General features: G+C 35.1%; 2 protein-coding genes across 36 annotated transcripts in view; one reads left to right on the forward strand and one right to left on the reverse strand.

Moving 5' to 3' along the window:
* Positions 1–21,869, forward strand: part of Nadsyn (NAD synthetase) — a 1,223,365-nt gene that overhangs the window by 732,707 nt on the left and 468,789 nt on the right. The gene's annotated exons all lie outside the window — the stretch shown is intronic.
* The window catches only part of Nna1 (Nna1 carboxypeptidase), a 725,779-nt gene that overhangs the window by 686,503 nt on the left and 17,407 nt on the right, over positions 1–21,869 (reverse strand). For 3 of the 26 annotated variants that reach the window (XM_067782486.1, XM_067782481.1, XM_067782479.1), the window contains exon 2: positions 10,031–10,340. The exons of 21 other annotated variants lie outside the window; for them this stretch is intronic. The gene's annotated coding sequence lies outside the window, so the exon portion shown is untranslated. The remainder of the gene's footprint in view (positions 1–10,030; positions 10,341–21,869) is intronic. 2 more of the 26 variants (XM_067782482.1, XM_067782480.1) reach the window with 1 other exon arrangement.

The raw sequence follows: 21,869 nt of genomic DNA on the forward strand, positions 1-21,869 counted from the left end.
ATTTTAAAAGGGAGTGGGCCTTAGTTCTATAGGTGGACGCCCTTTCGAGATATCGTCATAAAGGTGGACCAGGGGTTACTCTTCAATTTGTTTGAACTATATGGGTATCAAATGAAGGGCGTTAATGAGTATTTAAAAGGGCGTAGGCTTAGTTCTATAGGTGGACGCCTTTTCGAGATATCGCCATAAAGGTGGACCAGGGGTGATTCTAAAATCTGTTTGTACAATATGGGTATCAAATGAAAGGTGTTAATAAGTATTTTAAAAGGGAGTGGGCCTTAGTGCTATAGGTGGACACCTTTTCGAGATATCGCCATAAAGGTGGACCAGGGGTGACTCTAGAATTGCTTTGTACGATATGGGTATCAAAAAAAAGGTGTTAATGAGTATTTTAAAATGAAGTGGGCCTTAGTTCTATATGTGGACGCCTTTTCGAGATATAGCCATAAAGGTGGACCAGGGGTTACTCTAGAATTTGTTTGTAAGATATGGGTATCAAATGAAAGGTGTTAATGAGTAATTTAAAAGGCCGTGGGCCTTAGTTCTATAGGTGGACGCCTTTTCTAGATATCGCCCTAAAGGTGGACCAGCGTGACTCTAGAATTTGTTTGTACGATATGGGTATCAAATGAAAGGTGTTAATTAGTATTTTAAAAGGGCGTGGGCCTTAGTTCTATATGTGGACGCCTTTTCGAGATATAGCCATAAAGGTGGACCAGGGGTGACTCTAGAATTTGTTTGTACGTTATTGGTGACAAATGAAAGGTGTTAATGAGTGATTTAAAAGGGAGTGGTGGTAATTGTATATGTGAAGGCGTTTTCGAGATATTGACCAAAATTTGGACCAGGGTAACCCAGAACATCATCTGTCGGGTACCGCTAATTTATTTATATAGGTAATACCACGAACAATATTCCTGCAAAGATTCCAAGGACTTTTGATTTCGCACTGCAGAACTTTTTCATTTTCTTCTACTTAATATGGTAGGTCTCACACCCATTTTGCGAAGGTTTTTTCTAAAGTTATATTTTGCGTTAATAAAACAATCCAATTACCATGCTTCATCCCTTTTTTCGTATTTGGTATAGAATTATGGCATTTTTTTCATTTTTCGTAACTTTCGATATCAAAAAAGTGGGCGTGGTAATAGTCGGATTTCGGCCATTTTTTACACTAATATAAAGTGAGTTCAGATAAGTACGTGAACTTTTAGTAAAGATATATCGATTTTTGCTCAAGTCTTGATGTTAACGGCCGAGCGGAGGGACAGACGGTCGACTGTTTGGCAACCGATTTCGCCATTTTTCACAAAAAACAGTTTTCGTCCTAGAATCTAAGCCCCTACCAAATTTCACAAGGATTGGTAAATTTTTGTTCGACTTATGGCATTAAAAGTATCCTAGACAAATTAAATGAAAAAGTGCGGGCCACGCCCATTTTGAAATTTTATTTTATTTTTGTATTGTATTGCACCATATCATTACTGGAGTCGAATGTTGACATATTTTACTTATATACTGTAAAGATATTAAATTTTTTGTTAAAATTTTACTTTAAAAAAATAATTTTTTTAAAAGTGGGAGTGGTCGTTCTCCGATTTTGCTTATTTTTATTAACCATGCATATAGTGATAGGAGTAACGTTCCTGCCAAATTTCATCATGATATCTTCAACGACTGCCAAATTGCAGCTTGCAAAACTTTTAAATTACCTTCTTTTAAAACTGGGCGGTGCCACGTCCGTTGTCCAAAATTTTACTAATTTTCTATTCTGCGTCATAAGTTCAACTAACCTATCAAGTTTCATCGCTTTATCCGTCTTTGGTAATGAATTATTGCACTTTTTCTGTTTTTCGAAATTTTCTATATCGAAAAAGTGGGCGTGGTTATAGTCCGATATCGTTCATTATAAATAGCGATATGAGATGAGTGCCCAGGAACCTACATACAAATTTCATCAAGATACCTCAAAATTTACTCAATTTATGGTGTTAACGGACAGACGGACGGACATGGCTCAATCAAATTTTTTTTCGATACTGATGATTTTGATATATGGAAGTCTATATCTATCTCGATTCCTTTATACCTGTACAACCAACCGTTTTCCAATCAAAATTAATATACTCTGTGAGATCTGGTCAACTGAGTATAAAAAGGTATGTGTCTTGTTTATTGACGCTTATTTAGATTAGGATCGGTTTCTCTTATGGGAAACCAACAGTAGTCACCCATCATAGCGACATCGCAGAATCCTTGATACCGACTTTCAATCATTTTCATTTGCTGGTGAAACCTTTCGCCATGCTCGTCACTTTCGTCGCCAAGATTTTGCGGGAAAAATTTAAATGGGAGTGTAGAAGATGAATTTTTAAAGACATATTTACTCCTGAAAGAAAATAGAAAAGTATATTAGATAAATACATAAGTGACACATGAGTATATAATTTTCTTAGGCTGGATTTATCTTTCAATTCAGAACAAATTTTTTTTATATTTTTCTCGTTCTTGTTTGTTCGGAACTGGACGATGGATTCCGATTTAGGGCTATATATTCTCATGTAAATTTAAAAATTTTCATACAAATTTTTTGTCTATCGGGCAGGTAGGTTTTAAAGTTAACTCAGAAAACGGTCTTAAATATGTTTTTTTATTTACCCATTTCCGCATAGTTTTTGATTAAGTCGTTCACTATCATCTCGTAGTTAGGACTTTTGTGTTTGGCTAAAAAAGAAGTAACGAAATTTTCAAAAGAATCCCACGCTGCTGCCTCCACTGGTGACAATAGTTCTTTGAAATGGTTATTGGTAATCATTTTCCTTATTTGCGGTCCCACAAAAATCCCTTCCTTTATTTTTGCTTCTGAAATCTCTGGAAAGATTGTCTTCAAATGATGAAAAGCTTCGCCTTCTTTGTTCAAATCCTTGACAAAGTTTTTGATAAGGCCGAGCTTGATGTGGAGCGGAGGTAGAATTATTTTTTCCTTTTTTATAAGTGGGGAGTATTTTATGTTATCCACCCCAACTTGAAACTCGATTCGTTCTGGCCAATCGTTTATGATGTAGTGGTCTTGACGAGCTCGGCTATCCTATTTGCATAGAAAGCAACAGTATTTTGTGTATCCACTTTGTAGACCACATATCATTGCAACGACTTTAAGATCGGCACATATTTCCAATCATGTTCTTCGTATTTGATTAATTTGAGCAATTTTTGTATTATCTCATACATTTCCTTCGTATTTACTGCATGCGCGATCGGGATATATGGCTTTTGGTTGCCAATATGCAATAATACGGCCTATAAACTTAATTTATTGCCGTCTATGAACAATCGCCACTCTTTTGAATCATATGGTTCGCCAAACTGTTTAATAGGCCAGCAATGTCTTTGCAGTAACAAACACTGTCCTCCTTCGTATAGTGCTTGGAAAATTGTTCGTGACGAGTTCTATAATATGTTACCTTAACATCGGATGAAACAAATTTAAATTGTTGCATGCGAGAGGCGTGTATTTGACAAAGAGTTTCTTTCGTATTCCGTTTGAAATCCAGTACAACATGATGCCGCGTAATCAGATACTGCTGTTGACAATGAAACTGGAGCCGGAACTAAAGTTAAATTTGATTCTGGCAATCTGGCTTCCGTTGAATTTAGTTCTGGTAATGACATTGTAGATACCTTCGCATACGTTACTTTTCTTGACTTTCCAACACCAAGTACTTTTGTACTACAAATATAGCAGTCCGTTGAATGGCAAGTGTGTTCCCTCCACTTCATTACTTACTTACTTAATTGGCGCTTAACCGTCTAAACGGTTATGGCCACTTCATTGGTGTAATAAATTTCATATGTCGCCTAAATAGATAGTTTCAGGAATTAGTCAGCTGTGCATTAAAAGGGAACAAATTCCTAATTTTTCCAACGCACCTTTTTGTTCTAGTTTCCGAAACAATAAATTCGACTCGACATGTGGTGCACACAGTATTCGGTGTCCATGGTTTTTCGTTGTTTTTAGGCTCAATTATAAAATACTTATAGTATGTAACTTTCAAACGATTTGAAAACACACGTCGCATCCTTTTAACGATAAATTGACCGCAAATGAAACAAAACATATCTGGATCATTACACTGAAACTCTCGCACCATTTTATTCCTATTATATTTTTAAGTAAATGACGTGTTATAAACTGCAATTATAAACTGAACAGTATCCGGCGAGCCTTACAGATATTATGAAGGAACAAGGCGCATGTACTACTATTTATACTTAGATCAAGTAAAAATTCAAGCCAACCCAGACAAAAAGGTATCCTAGTTCTACAATGAAAACCCTACACGCCTTAAAAATATGCTCTTGCTTGAAATGTACCTGGGTTTGAGAAAACGCCACTAACAGTTTTTTTGTATATAATAACCCTTCGAAAATCTACCTGGTAACTAACTGATATACGAATACTAACATATATGTACCAGTAGGGTACATAAGCATTAAATGGATATATTTACTTGAATGCTTATAACTTTTGTATTAGTCCATCGATGTTGTTGAATGAAAGTTTATTTTTTTTAATAAAACAGAGCTGAGAGAGAAAAGAAATCTGCAAAAAAATAAAAAGTTTTCGAGATCTTCGCAAAATACAAATTTTTTTATATTTTTACAAAAAAAATTGAAAAAATCCGCAATGATTGTTCGTTATCTTTGAATCTGCAGGGCTTAGCAAGTGTTGTATGCACAGTGTATGTCAAATTTTTAAAACCTTTAAACCGTTTTGGAACTGCTCAATTCGTTCTTGAGATATATATGATTAAGTGGACCCAATTTTTAATTTTTTTTTTTTGAAAAAGCGGTTATTCGTAAATATCTCAAAAACGTTACCATAGAATTGAAAATAGCCTTGATTTTCGGAATCAGGGGTGATTTTACATAGGAATTCCATAATGGCGTCTCTGGTGCAGAAAAAAAAATTGGAATTTGTGATCCAGTGTAATTAATAGACCCAAGGTTTGGTAGAGAATATATTTTCAGTTTCAGGCGTAGAAGATTTTCCAATAATATTTTTTGTTTTTCACTTAGCTGAGCGGTAGTGAAAAAATAAAATTATTGCAATAAATTTGTGTAGTCTTAGTGGAGATAAAAAAAATAGTGCGCACTAAAAAAGTGTTATGCTTATGAACGTATAATGTAATTAAAATTTAGTGCACTACCCTTCCCAGACTATGTTGTCCTGTTTATACCAATGCAGTGGAGGTTTCCACCGGAATGTACTAGCATCTCTTATCCAGCGAAGCCTTCGAACTCTTATTTGCTCTGTTTTGCAGAAGTTCTTTTTTGGGCTTGTGAGGCGCTTTGGGTTTCCTTTGATTCTCAAATAAACAAACAAATTTTTTTGTTTAGTATAATACGTCTTACAACACTGAGTGCGAACAGTTTATAATTCCAAAAGCGGCGAGTTGTTATGTCAAATGAGACAACGATCAGCTGACGGATATCACGAAAATGTCGGGAATGACTTCCGCAAAAGGAGAGCGATTTTTCTTTTTCTATTTGGATCTCCAAGGTGTCAACATCACAAAGGTATAAGTGTGTAATGTTGCCGGTAGCTAAAATCGGTATCGCGAAAAAATAATAAAGTATAATTAAAGTAAAACGAAATAAGCAGTGCATTTCGTAAATATATTCGATCGAAAGCGTAAATTTTAACTTTTCATCGCATGCGAGTGCCGACACCTAACTTAAGTCACATCTTCTGAAGACAACACCCATTCGAGGAAGGAAGCGAAGCTGCAACTCGCCTAATGGAACTTTTGCTTGGAACCAAGCTAGTGGCGATATCACGCAAGTCACAGCAAGATTCTTGCGCAGCCCGGAGTTAGAAATACATACACATTTTACAGGGAGCTTTGAATGGCATTAATATTTTTATAGGAAGACGGCCAGATAGCTTGCACAACAATATAAATCCATAAGTTTCATAGTGATCAACTAGAATTCACTGTTTTTATATAGCGAATCAAGCTAATTTATTTAAATCCCTCACGAGAAAACAATATCTTGTGAAACAAAATTTTATTGAAGGTTGGGAAGTGAATTTTTTTCAATACTAAGCTATTCTCAGAGGAAAAAAAATCTAGAGAATTATGTTTATGAAGCGAATCAATATACTTAAATATACAAGAAGAAATAAGAACACACATACAAAGCTAGAAAGAAGATATTTGTTTTAAATTGTGAATTTTTCCAGCTACGTAATTCATGTGTGCCGAGGAATAGATTACGGAGAGTCCCTAATCCTCAAGGAACTAAATGGTTCTTTAATAAACTAGAAGTTATCAGTCTTCTTATAATTACATAATTGTGTAGGAATATAACCGGAAAGATCATATGCCCACATACTGCGCAAGTAGGTGTATTCCATAAACGTGTATTTTAAATTTTACCAATTTTGTCAGGATTTTTGTATAAAAATATTAATAATTAATTATATTGTATTTTTTTATCAACTGATTGTCAGCTGAGCAACCAAGCAATGTAGATTAGACTTTTGTTATCCATTAATGTTTTTCTTTAAATTCAAATTATAAATCATATTACGTTAATTTTGGCTAGAAAGAAGATTGCATTTAATATTAATGCATATAGGAATATAAGCGAACTATATATCCTCAACTGGGGATACTGATACATGCAAGTATGCATACTTTTTGAATTTTCACATACTATATTTTAGCAGTTAAGAAAGGGCGACCCCTTTCTTACATTTTATTTTAAGAAGCACTGGAGTGCGTAAATTCGTAGCGGTAGTAGTCATATAGAAGTAAAATTTGTAAAATAAGATAAGAATACGAAGCAAAGAATAGCAAGAAATACTATTGTTTATACCCCCACGCATATATGTAAATATGTATGTACACATATTTGTAGAGTAGGAAACCTTTTTGTTTTTTTTTTGAAGCTTCCAGCTCTTCGACGCAGCTCTTCAGGCGCCTGCTGACCTCGTTCGAGACGATGTAAGTACTCTTAATTTTTACACCTTTACCTAATATATTGGTATCAAGAGAAAGGCAATGCGATTGCAAGAAGTGCATAACTATGTGCATAAGTATGTATGTTTGTTTACATTTTTAAATCAATCACTTCTTTGCTTATGACATCGTGTTGTTTTTCTTCTCGTTTTCCTCTTTAACACGAATATACATATATACATATATAATTAAATTTACGTTCAAAAAGAAAATATAAGATGTAACTCAGAATGAGTTAATACATGGTACATTAGGGTATCATAAAATGTTATGAAATAAATTACTGCGGAATATACTTATGTTGCTTAACTAAAGGAAAATTGTAGAATAGGGCTGATAGGCGTAATTAAAATTTGAAAAATGTATACAAATTTAACTTTAAATAATAAATGAAATATTGTTAGCGTTTAATATGAGAAGATAGAGTTTTTTTTAGTGGGATGAGTGCGCCGTAAATCTGTGGATATGGTTGGGATTGGTGATACGGAAAGTAAGTATCTCTATGGTTGGGTAGGGGAGATTGGAGAAGCGGCTACATTGCTTCTCGGATTTGAGCTTGGAGTTTTCTTAACTAGGGAGTCCGTCTGTTGAAGAGAAAAAGGGTTGTTTTTTTTTGGGGACATTCATTTCATTTTCTTTGGTCTGGTTTTACTTAGGTACATTGTGCATGAATATTTTTTTATTGTACGGTCGTTTGTTTGCACAAAAGTAGTGAACAAGAACCCAACCCAATCCGACGAGCTTTTACCCCGGCTAAAGCCAGCATGCACAGCTCGACTACTAGCAAACTGGGTGATTGCATTGTAACTAAAGATGGCGCCCAGGTACGACTCTATGACAGGCTATCAAAAGTTATTTTGCGTAAGACGGCGCATGCTCTCAAATATTTTGAGTATGATGATACGATCACGCATCAAAAATAATTTCACTCAAATAATAAATCAGAAAGTATCATAAGATTCGTAAAAATCCAATTACTCATCTCAGAGCTCTTGGGATATAAAAAATTGATTTCACGGATCGTATAACGCGATACGGGCCCTGGTCGAATGAGTTCATTGACGGTTGGCAATAAGCTAGGCTATCTGAGATAAGGCGTAAAGTCATTATGCAAAGAGTCAAAATCTCGTTTTGGCGACCACGTTAATGTTGGTTGCCATAATTTCGAAATAGTAAAGAACTTTATCCGTTGAAAATTTAAGTGCCTTTAGCCGCAAATGAAAATCAAGCTCTACACGTCACTGACAATACAAGATGAAAGGTTCCTGTGGTATCCAAGAGAAAAGTTCCATGAAACATTTATGGACCCCTACGGCAAGAACCGAAGATTTCGTTTCGAGCATTTTTTAGTATTGTTAAGCAGTAAATGGGCGTGGTTATTAACCGAATTTTGTCACCCAGAATTTTGTAATACAGAATAATGACACGCTCCCGGTTCTATTCTGAACTAATTTTTCTTCGAGTTATGGCTCCCGAAACAAAGAAAATTGCTTAGTCATAAAAGAAGCGGTGCCACGCCCATTTTTTTAAATTCGAAGTTTTTGAATTTTAAAACAGCTTGGAAATCAATTTTCCGAAAAAACATGCACCACCCTTATGGAAATCAAAGTCAAAACCTGTTTGAATTTCTCATTTCAGATAAGTCGTTCCCTAGATTTCTAGCTCACCACAAGATAACGTGAAAAAAAGTGTTTTTGTACGACGATTGTAGTTCTGCCAGTTTTCAAACAAGTTAAGAAAATTTGTACAATTACCTTATTACATCTTCTAATAAATGTGCTTTTGTTTAAGCAGAATAATCTTTATGCTTAAGACAAAAAAATTGTATATCTTCTTTTCATGACAACAAGTAGATGTAACCACCTAACCAAAATTCATACACGCAGGACTTTCAAATAAGTCAGGTTTCACCATCAATTTCCACACTTTTTAACATTAAAAGTTCTGTAAGTCTTACAAAACATGGACTCGATTTGTCTTGGCGTAAAGCTGACACTTGCGGTTCTGTTTTAATTCATTTTGAATGTAACCGATTACTCAAATCTTGCGTCCCTTTTACAGCACATGCAACATTTATTACTCAAAAGGAAAAAGACGGATTGGGTTTAGTAAATATTTTTGTGAAAACAAAATAGCACAAATTGTGCATTCCTCGTGCCTTTAGATGTTTTAGTAATTGATTTTGGTTGTCTAGTAAGCGAGATTGTGGGTTAAAAATTTCCAATGTCAAAAGTGATATATAAAAAAAATCAACATTCACATGTTTTTAGAACAGATCTCGCAGCCCCGTAAACAAATGACATAAATTGTAACATCATTATAACTGTACTACGCGAGAGGAATTCTGTTACCAATATGAATGTATCATACACATATTTACCAGGCGAGGCTCTGGCGACCCTAAGTTCCTCATGATATTAGGGGGATGGGGCGGTATGGCCTAAAAGGTTTAACGTGGTCATATTAATCGTTCCTGAGATGGTCAGGCTAGTACCTTAATGGTGCTTTCTACTAGAACGTACCGGATCTACATATATCCATCAACATCGATAACACTCCCCCAAAACCTTCGGGGAGTGCTCAGTTTTACCATGGCCAAGGAATGACCATTATTATTACTTTAATTGCAAGAATATTGAAGCTCCAGCTAATGGCGTTCACAATCTTAAAATTCTGTGGTCATAAGCAAAAATTGCCGAACGAATAGGTGATTATTGTTTGTGACCACAGACTTATGCTCTATAACTTATGTAGCTACGATAGCCGATAAAAGTTTAACGAATATCGATAAAAAGTGGTTTCTGATATCAAAATCGTTATAGTTATCGATCCGCCAATATATCTATCACGAAAGTCGTTAAACAATGTAGTGAATTCCACTGCAGGTATATGCTGTGTACGAATAGCCACTTTAACATTTTTTAAGGCTTCATAAAACTTTAAAATGTTTTGATAACTTTTTTCCTCATCCTTTATATTAACTAAAGAAGAACGGAACATACCTGAAACTTCGTGGAAGAGTGTTTAATTAGCTGCTTGATGTTTTTGTGGAGAATAATTCTATTTTTCCCCTTTGTTATTCACTAAGTATAAATTGTTATTTGTTATTCACTAAGTATAAATTGTTACCGCAATTTCAATTCACTTAACTTTTTTATATTATTTGTAGTAGATTGTTTCGTGAAATTTCCCACTTAATTTTCCCCACCTTTAGGAATTAAATTTGGCTTTACCTTTATAATATTAGCATTTTCTAGCTATAAGTTTCTTAACTTTTATTTTTGCATAGAATTACTTATCTGTTGTCTTCAACTATATAGGTTTTCAATATTACAAAGAATTGTTTTGTTATTAATATAAGAGAAAAATTGCAAACTTTACAAACGGCGATGGTCACTAGGACATGTTTCTGAATTTCACTTCTTCATCAGCTAGCTTCTCAGCAGCTGAGTATTGAACTCAAATCTCCAATATCCATAGCAGTGTATAGGCAGATGCTTTTAACCACTCAACCATATGAATTCCCCCTGCTCGCTTTACAATTGGTCTCTATTTACCGGTAGGCAAGCAACATACCGTTGTTCGTGTATACTTCCACGGAGAACTCCTGACATTTAGGTTGGGTGGGATCATTTTTTGGAGTGTGATTAAGCCAGATATAAAAACACAATTTTTCCTGACAATATTTGCTCTCTATTACAATATTTCCAAGCTAAGTTGATGTTGATTTAAGACGTGTTACATCACGTAAATTAACTTCTCTTCGTTTTCCAAAATTATTTTTAGTTGACCACTTAAAAACACTATTCGGCTTTCCTCGATTGTGAATACGCTGTTAACGAATTATCAGGGCTATATGCTTCCATAAAAAGAAGAAATAAGTTGTGCCACACAAGGAACAATCATATACCAACTTCACACAGAAACCTAATGGAACAATATTGTTTTATGAAATAATAAATTTTTGCTTTTGCACTGGGCCCGTTGGTTCATTGCTGAACACACGTCAGCAGCCCCAGAAAAATTGTCCGCCTTTTACATAAAAAAGTTCAAATGGATAGCAGCAGTTTCCTCCTGTTACTCCGAACCAAATTTGTACCTATTTTTTAAAAAGCCGTATTATCGTTTTCTGTAGATGCTATTTTTCGTAATATATTAAAAATAGTTTATCTATGATTGTTATTTGTTACATTGACAATAAAATCCGAGGCACCAAGGAAAACCGACTAGTTACCAAATTTTTATTGCGGACCACCTAAATCAACTTTTCCTTGGATAATTTATATAGTTACCTTGTTTGGGAGTTGGTAAAATATTAGGATTTTCTTTATACTTTGTTTTTCAAAAAATTGCATACTTTGCAAAAAATTGCGAATTTAAAGTGGAATTATTGTTTGTATTGGTCATAACTTCTGTTTTAAATAATTCGTACAACTCTATATTTTATGCACGCTACTTGCTAGAGCTACTATTTCTAGTACTTTGGAGTGTTTTCTGCAAATGTGCGAACAAATACTCAATCTTTCCCAAACATCAAATATTGCAAAGCCTTTTTTACATCGACTTAAAAAATAACAAGAGATTTTGCATTGCTACCTAGAACTATTTCATATATGTGGGAATTTATTGTGAACATCCAGCTAAGAATGGAGAAGGTATTCAGTAAGAAGCATAAAGACGTAGAAGAAAATTAAAGACGTAGAGTAAAACGAAAGCGTGTTGCACAATTAAAGAGAGAAAAGAGCGAGAAAGATGAAAGACGAAAAGCGAAGCAGGTAAGACCAAAAGCGAAGCTAAGAAGAGTTTGAAGACGACAAGCAACCCGTAACGACGTTCAATTTCATTAATATTTACTGTATACATAATCTAAACTTTGTTAAAATACAATTAATCTCATTAAATATAACTAAATCCTACATTTTTGGGGGCTCGTCCTTATATAGAAAGTGAATTGGCTTGCGTCAACGATTTAATATGTGAAAATCTACGTGTGCGTAAAACACCAATCATAATTGCGTTGCATAAATTCGTTTTTGGCTATGACGGTGACCGAAATAATCGTCTACGGTTGCGTACATTTGCCGGTTTTAATTTCGCGGAGCAGAGCGCAGAACGAAAAAATTAAATATATTAAAGGAAATTTGACTCAGGCGGACTTGGTGTCAATTTGTAATGTTTTAGGCATAAGCCATAATAATAACGAGTTGGTGGTTAGCATTTTTCGCAACCTGCAAGAAGGTAATTTATTAAAATATGACGTACTCGACGCTGACGCCAACGCCGATTAATCGAGCGATGACGAAACGTATGAAGAGTCTGGAAGCGCAAACAATTCTGCAGCAGAGAATCGGTTTGCTACACCATCAAAACATGCGCAAGCAGCGCAACTCGGCAATATCGGTGGAAATTGGCAAAACTGCTAAAAATCTAGCTGGAGGGAGATCCTGCCAAGGAATTTTATTTTTTTTTCGAAAAGTATAAAAATTAATTACCTTGCCATCCTGGAAAAAATTGAATTTTACAATACGCTGATGGATCCCGAAATAATAAAATAAGCAAACGCAAATATTCCAACTGCTGTTGCAGCACGAATAATTAAAACAACTCCGAAAAGTAACCTTCCTTCACACACCAGAGCGATATGGAAGACAGAGGCACTACGTCAACTTGAAGGCAACCGATTTGAAGCTTAAAAACAAACCAAGGCAAAAGGAAACAATAAAATAGAGCAAATGCATACCTCATGGCAATCGGCAAACTGCAATTACCACGCGTAAAAAGGAATAAAGATCACAGGACGGAAAATTGAACAATAAATTTGACTGGCAGCAAACGCATAAGTGAAGTGGAATAAATAGAATATCTGAATGACGGCCGGAAACCAACTAAAATACTAATAGCAAACCAGCAGGACACGATTAGCAGTACGACTAGCATCAAGATTGGCAACGAGTTTTACGTATGTTAAGTATATAAAAACTTAGAATCAATTGAGCGGCCCCAGGGACGCTAAACTATGGGAATTTTTTTTATTTTTCCTCACAGTAGGACTAGTTTAATTAAAAGGAACTTTGAAATTTTAAGTCAATTATGCTTTACTAAAATTTAAAGAAAAAAAGGGAATTAATTAAATGTAAAATAAATTAAAATTCAAAATTCAAATAAGTAAATTGGAATGTTTAGGACGTTTCATAAAATATTCAGTTAACTTTAATTTTTAAGTACGTAAATTGGAATGCCAAGGAAATACTGGGAACACCCCATTAAATAGGAGGATAAAGTAATTTTAGATGCAGGAATAGTAGATTATGAAAAAAAAATTACAATGGTTAAAGTCTTTTTGGAAGAAAATAGGTATGACTAGGAGCCAACCCTAGAGGATGTAGTAAACCCTACGAACAAAGAAGAAGAAATTCTGAGGATGATGAGAACTGTGTCCCCCGAAAACGCCAAAAGTTGAATTATAATAGCGTTTAAAATTTTTTTTTACAATGAATAAATAAAAATATTTTTAATATTTTGTAAAATAAACTATACTAAGCTAGTAAATTATAAAATTATTAGAATAACAATTTTTATAATATAACAATTATAAATAAAATGGATTATTTAGAATAAAGAAGAAAAAATCAAAGAAATTTTATTGAAATTTACCCTTATTTACTGAAACAGGAAAGAAATTATGGAAGTTTCAAAATGTCTTGGTCGACAAAGATTGCGCAAGGCATAATGATAGCGATAGCTGGCTATGAATTCGACAAAGAAACCTCTGAAGAGGAAAAAGTTGACAACAAATTGATAAAATATGAGCAACAAGCCCAAGTGGACACAAAAACCACAGACATTTGGCTAGGTGCTTTAATATGCACGATAGGGCTATTAATCATAGCGATAGCCGCTATACTTAAAAGCTATATGAAATTTAAATATAGGCAATTGAATAACGTGCAACAACGCGTCTAAATTTTTTTTCTCTACCCAAATTACCAAACCCAAAGCTGAGGAAGAGCAATAAACAATTCAAGTAAATTTCAAATAGTAAATCTAAAAATGTCACAATCGACAGTAAAGGCAGCCCTGCCTGAAGTCAAATGGATAGCAGCAGTTTCCTCGTGTTACTCCGAACCAAACTTGTGCCTATTTCTTAAAAAGCCGTATTATCTTTTTCTGTAGATGCTATTTTTCGTAAAATATTAAAAATAGTTTATCTATGATTGTTATTTGTTACATTGACAATAAAATCCGAAGCACCAAGGAAAACCGACTAGTTACCAAATTTTTATTGCGGACCACCTAAATCAACTTTTCCTTGAATAATTTATATAGTTACCTTGTTTGGGAGAGGGTAAAATATTAGGATTTTCTTTATACTTTATTTTTCAAAAAATTACATACTTTGGATAAAATTGCGAATTTAAAGTGGAATTATTGTTTGTATTGGTCATAACTTCTGTTTTAAATAATTCGTATAACTCTATATTTTATGCACGCTACTTGCTAGAGCTACTATTTCTAGTACTTTGGAGTGTTTTCTGCAAATTTGCGAAAAATATTCATGGCCTCAACCTTTCCCAAACATTAAATATTGCTTACTTTATACAGAAACCTTTTTTACATCGACTTAAAAAATAACAAGAGATTTTCCATTGCTACCTAGAACAATTTCATATATGTGGGAATTTATTGTGAACATCCAGCTAAGAAAGAAGAAGATATTCAGTAAGAAGCATAAAGGCGTAGAAGAAGATTAAAGACGTAGAGTAAAACGAAAGCGTGTTGCACAATTAAAGAGAGAAAAGAGCGAGCAAGATGAAAGACGAAAAGCGAAGCAGTTAAGACGAAAAGCGAAGCTAAGAATAGTTTGAAGACGACAAGTAAGCCGTAAAGACGTTCAATTTCATTAACCCTCGAGCAAGACCGCTTTTAAGCGGTCAAGAGTTGGAAAGCGAAATTCATGTAACACGTCATAGATTTTTACTATTTAAAGAAAGTTTTTAAATAATGCAGCCGTCGTCAAGCTTTTCCAAAAAAAAAAAGTTCTCTCGGTTATTTACTTATTTCCCCATAGTCAGTTGAACTTGTGAAGTCAGTGCATGTGCATGTAAAATAGAGAGTGAAATATTTTAAGACTTATTTAGCTAAATACAAAAAAATAATTAATTTTTGGAATTTGAAAAAATTATTACTGGTAAGTAAATATTGATCTTATGAAAATATGTAATTTTTTTACTGTGATATTTTAAATGGAAGAGTCACAGCTTCCATTTTACAAAGACCGATTCTAAGCGGTCATGCCGTTTACAGGCAAATTTTAGCGGTTGAATTATTCAAAGAATCATGTTAGCATGGTGATTTGTGATTTTCTTGCAGAGAAATGTCCATGAGACGTAATCGAGTTTTAGGGCGGAACAGGTGGACTTTTGAAGAAATCAGTGCTCTAACTGATGCAGAAATTAATGATTTGATGGCTGGAGATCCAGAATAAATTCAGTCGGATGCTGAGTTTGATTGCAAAGGCTTCTTTGAAGACAGTGATGATAGTGATGGAGATGAACAAGCAAATGTTAGTATTTTATTGGAAGACATATCTCAAGAAGATGAAGCACAAATTGGACGATGTGTTTCCGGTTTAGGAAGGTGGAGTTCTCTGAGTTCCTTGCTCAACCATTGAACCAGGTGTTGAATACGAGCAACGTAAGTGATCTCGATAACTCTGCCCATGCAGTGCGCACCACTCCGACTGAGGTTTTGTTGTCAGTAACTTCGCCAACGAGAAATAATAACAACAACAGTAGTTCTTTTGTTCAAAAAACCTCCTAAACGGCTAAGATCTCCCCTACTACAGTATGAAGTAGAAGGTCCAGAAGTTCAAACAAATAATCTTGGTTTTACTGGCAATGCTATTGACATACACTAAATCCAATGAATTTAAACAAATTTTATGGCGTAAGGGGAACATGCAGAAGCATGTAAACGAAGTTTCGTTTTCGGTGATTTTTCGTTATCAGACGAAATAATGAGCTTGGATACGCCACATAAGTGTTTAGCTTTTTTCTTCACTGACAATCTTTTTGAACCTACAGTTCACTATACAAACTTGAATGCTAACAGACAAAATATCGAAGGTTCCTTCTGTGTTACGGTTAGGGAAATGCGCAAATTTGTTGGAATCCTGATATATATGTCTGTAATTCGAATGCCTTCTGTCGATCGGTATTGGGGTCGTCATGCGGTAGCTCCAGTGAAGAAAGCGATGTCTTCAAAACGTTTTTATCAAATTCGAAAATACCTATGCTTCAATGATTTCTCTAAAATGAAAAAAATAGGAGAACCGGGTTATGACACACAATTCAAGATTCGTCCAATTATTGATTATCTGAATCAACGGTTTGACATGGTTCCAAAAAAGCCACGATTGTACGTAGATGAGCAAATATGCTACCAAGATGCATTCACGTTTTCGGCAGTATCTCCCTAACAATCCACATAAATGGGTAATGAAATTCTTTGTTTTATGCGATTCTGATGGTTATGCGTACAGATTCGAGCTATATTCCGGTGCTGGCGATAACATCATTCCTAATGGTTATACAGATTTGGGAGCTACGTCTAATGTTGTGGTCCGGCTATCGAAAACAGTCCCATCCATGATTAACCATATAGTTTATTTTGATAACTTGTATACTTCATTACCGTTGTTGGTCTTATTGAAAATCAAGGGCATACATGCCCTTGGAACTATCAAACGTGAACGAATTCCCAATTGTAAACTGCCAAGTGAAAAAGATTCCAAACTGAAGCGTGGTGAAGTAGTCGAATATATCGGTAGCGTTAACGGAGTTGAAATAGCCACCATATAATGGAAAGATATGAAAAACGTACGTCTAGCTTCTAATTATGTTGGTATTCTTCCATTTTCAAAGACTAGCAATTCTCAAGCCGAACCTCGAAAAGTTATCAGATATGACCGCAAAGACAAGAACTATCTTGAAGTTGACTGCCCACATATTATAAATGGTACGTACTTTAAAACATATTTATATATATTATTATATGGGTGAAGTTGACACTATGGCTGGACTACTTTGACGGTACAGGCTAGTTATTCTCATCGCTTGTTTTATCATTTCATGATATGACTGTAGTTAATTCGTACTTGCTTTATCGCCGAATACACAAGGATGATGCAGATATGGAACACGTGATTTCAGACTCCTCGTCGCTGATGTTCTTACCAGTTTCCAGGTGGCGCCGCAAAGAAATACCGTTGGCCGTCCGCCAAAAGAAGCAGTTCGTAGTTGCGCTCGTGTAAATAAGACATATTTCCCACCCCCAGAAATACGATTTGATCAATTTGGAAACTGGCCGGAGGTAAAGGACGTGAAAGGAAAACGAAATTGTAAATTTCCTGGCTGTAAATATGAAACACAAGTAATATGCAAAAAATGCAATTTAAACCTTTGCTTGGTCAAAGACAGAAACTGTTTTGTGCAATTTCATACAAGATAAATGTTCCTCTTATTGATATTTTCGTGTTTTTATTTAGATACGTTTGTCTCATAGTATATATCATATTATTACCCAATTTATGCCTTCATCAGGCAAGACCGCTTATAAGCGGTTTAACGGGTTTTCCACTTTTCTCGATGAAATACGCACCAAGCGCCGAAAATGGTTCTGTTTCCGTTTTCCTCTATGTAAAATTAGTCTAGGGGAATTTTTTCAACATCGTAGCCCTCCGTAATAAAAATTCGCTTGCTTGAGGGTTAAAATTTACTGCATAAATAATCTAAACTTTGTTAAAATACAATTAATCTCATTAAATATAACTAAATCCTACATTTTTGGGGGCTCGTCCTTATATACAAAGTGAAATGGGTTGCGTCAACGATTTAATATGAGAAAATATCCGTGTGTGCAAAACACCAATCATAATTGCGTTGCATAAATTCGTTTTTGGCTATCACGGTGACCGAAATAATCGTCGACGGTTGCGTACATTTGCCGGTTTTAATTTCGCGGAGCAGAGCGCAGAATACAACCAAAAAATGAAATATATTGAAGGAAATTTTACTCAGGCGGACTTGGTGGGTGTCAATTTGTAATGTTTTAGGCATAAGCCATAATAATAACGAGTTGGTGGTTAGCATTTTTCGCAACCTGCAAAAAGGTAATTTATTAAAATATGACGCACCCGACGCTGACACAACGCCGATGAATCGAGCGACGACGAAACTTATGAAGAGCCTGAAAGCGCAAACAATTCTGCAGCAGAGAATCGGTTTGCTACACCATCAAAACACAAAAATGTTTGAATATAAAGATATTGCATGCGCGAACTTCGGTGGAAAGCAGCGGAGCATAACAAAATTCTAGTAGGTCACTTTCACCACACCAAAAACTTTAACACAATGTTTAACATAATTTAAGCACAGAAATACACTGATTGGAGTTTTAGTGAGTAAAAGTTAAAATTCTGAACACATTAGCTGAATAAAAAGTGTACAAATAATTATTAAATAACAAATACAGACAGTGGTAGTTTAACAAATTCTGCTGTGGTAAGATGTGACCTACTAGAATTTTGTGAAGCTTGCCTCACACGATTTTTCGTCTATGCAATGTCTCTATATTATATCGTTTCTGCAAAACATGCGCATGGTCAAGCAGCGCAACTCGGTAATGTCGGTGACGTGAACAGCGGTAACAGCGGCAGATAATTTGTAGACGCTAATGATGGAATGATGACGTTAATGATGGAATGATAGAGGATAGCATTCGTAATTTGTTTATGTTTTTATTTATGTTTTTATTTATTTATTTAAGCCAATTAAAAAAGAATCTTATAGGCTAATTATAAAAGTGTAAAGTAGTTAACAATGTATAATAATATAAATTACCTTACTTATAAAAAGTATTTAAAATACTCAGAAAGCCATATTTCGAACAAGAAAAATCTATCTCACAAAATTTAGAAATTCTATTGAACTCAATTAAGGCTCTAGTAATTGGAGCATTCCGCGCATAAAGAGCCCTGAGAACACCAATATGAAAAAACTCAGAAGCACGAAGAGCTCTAGCCGGTATATTAATGAAAATCCTCTCCAAGAGCACAGGGCAATCAACAACCCCGCGTAACAAATCGAAAACGAACGACAACGATAAAATTGTCCTCCTGCCCTGCAATGATTTTAAGTTAATCAATAAGCAACGAGCTTTATAAGTCGGGATAGGATCCGAGAAGCGTAGACTGCGTAATGCAAAGCGTACGAATACTTTTTGGATTCGTTCAATTCTTGCAACATGGCAGGAATAATACGGAGACCAGATCAAACAAGCGTACTCACGTTTGGATCGCACAAACGCAGAATATAAAAGCTTTAGCCTATACGGGTCACTGAAATCCAAGCTATGACACCTAACAAAAGCTAGCATGGCAAACGACTTAGCAATGCACACATTAATATGACTTGAAAACGAAAACTTCGTGTCAAATATTACTCCCAAGTCCTTAATTTCACTAACCCGCAACAGGGGCGAGTTTGATATTTGATACACAATCAAGTTGACACGCTTCGAAAAAGTTATTTGAAAGCACTTTTTTAGGTTAAGTGATAACCGATTATTATTACACCAGTTACTAAGTTTATCCAAAGCTTCTTGCAACAATACCGCATCATGAAGGCTATGAATAGGCAAGTATATCTTAAGGTCATCTGCATACAGCAAGAATCTTACTTTAGAGAAGCAAGAGCGAATATCATTAATAAACATGACAAAAAACAGTGGACCCAGGATACTACCTTGTGGAACACCGGAGGAAGCAAAGAATGGACGAGACCTAACACCATCAACTACAACCATGCAACGACGATTAAAGAAGTAGGATTCAATCCAACTCAAAAATACTGAGTGAAAGCCCAAACAGGCTAACTTTTTTATCAAAATAACATGGGAGACCCGATCGAATGCCTTGGAAAAGTCAGTATACACAGCGTCAACCTGATATCCTGCCTGAAAAGCTGCGAGGCAGTCATCCGAGAAAGTAGTCAGATTAGACCCAGTTGAACGTCCTGGAAAAAATCCATGCTGCTCTGGACACACAAAATTATTTACACAGAAACGTAATTTATCTTGGATGATACATTCAAAGAGCTTCGCAATGGTGGACAGTTTTGAAATAGGCCTATAATTAGTAATATCATTTTTATTGCCGCTCTTGAAAATAGGTGTAATGAACGCTACTTTCCACGCATCAAAAAAAGTACCTGTAGATAACGAATTATTAAAAATTAACAACAGTGGATAGACTAGGGAATCACATTGTTTAAACAAAATTGCAGAGAACCCATCGATATCGGTAATCGTCGACGTCTTAAGCCGGATAAGCCCATTAAGAACATCTTCCTTAGACAATACTACATTAACGAAGTCAATAGAAGCCAGAATATTAAAAGTAATATTATCATGATTGACAGAGTCAGAAGTGAAATTGTTCATAAAGTATTCAGCAAAAAGATTTGCAGCGTCCTCCGGAGTATCGACAGCTTCTTCAGCAAGGACGGAATATTCGAAACTAATTTCTTCGAGTTGACAAAGTTCCAAAATGATTTTGGGTTAGATGTAAGACTTTCCTCAAAATTTAAAATATAATTTCTGTGTAAGAATTTATCCAGACACGCGAATTTCTTATCATACTCTTTATACAAGTTGAAAAACATTGGATTTTGAGTTCTTTTAAATTTACGGAAAAATTTATTTTTCAAATTCCGGAGTTTCATCAAGGCTCTATTATGCCAGGGCACCTTGTACTTCTTTTTGGAAGCCAAGGGAATGACATTTCCACAAATTTGCAGAACAAATTATCCAGTTTATTTCCAGCAAAAGATTGTTCAAGTTCGAAAAATCACATCTCTTAAAATTAAAAGAAAAATTAGAGCTGGTAGTACTCGCTTCGGTAAATTTATAAAACTCAAGATCAAGAACTAATGGAACATGATGCAAATCGGATTTTTTAATAGGAGAAATACATTCAAAAAGTGAAAAATTTAGATTATTAGATAAAAATGTCAAATCCAAAGTACGACCTAGTCTGGTTGAAAAACGATTGATTTGTTTAATATCAATACTTAAAAAACTATCTATTAAATATATTTCACTGGAGCCAATGACCTCACATGCTATTAAAGCCGAGTTTGATAGAGTCTGTGACCATTTAACATTACCCAGATTAAAATCACCCAGCACGCAGAGATGATCACCACCAACTTTGTTCAATGCCAGTGACGTAATATTATCGACATGTGCAGTGTATAAGTCGTAGCTACTATTGGGCGGTATATATGAAGCACAAACAAAAACAGTGTCTGATGAGCCTCGAATGCATACACATAGCTGGTCAAGTAGCGCACTATTATTTTCCAGTATGATTTCAGAAGCATGATGTTTGGAATGTACCGCAATGAGAACTCCACCACCTCGTGCACAACCAGCAAGGTTTGAATTTCTATCTTTGCGAAAAACATTGTATAACATAGGATAAAAATATTCCTCGCTGAAAAAGTTTTCATTTAGCCACGTCTCAATGAAGACAAAAACATCATATTCTTCATGGGAGCTAAATAGCCGCACCAGCTGGGATTTTGTTCTAACACCAGCCATATTTTGAATATATAATCTTAGGTGATTATTTCCTCCATCTAACCCAACCGATTGCCGTCGGACATCGGTTGGTTTTCGTCGTTTTTTGGCTTGAATTTAAACGGGCGCACAACAATATTTGCAGGCCATAGTTCAGGCCGCAACAGCATCGCATATGAGTTGGCATTAACGCCTAACTTG

The sequence above is a fragment of the Eurosta solidaginis genome, chromosome 4, assembly GCF_040869045.1.
Source record: "Eurosta solidaginis isolate ZX-2024a chromosome 4, ASM4086904v1, whole genome shotgun sequence".
Lineage (NCBI taxonomy): Eukaryota > Metazoa > Arthropoda > Insecta > Diptera > Tephritidae > Eurosta > Eurosta solidaginis.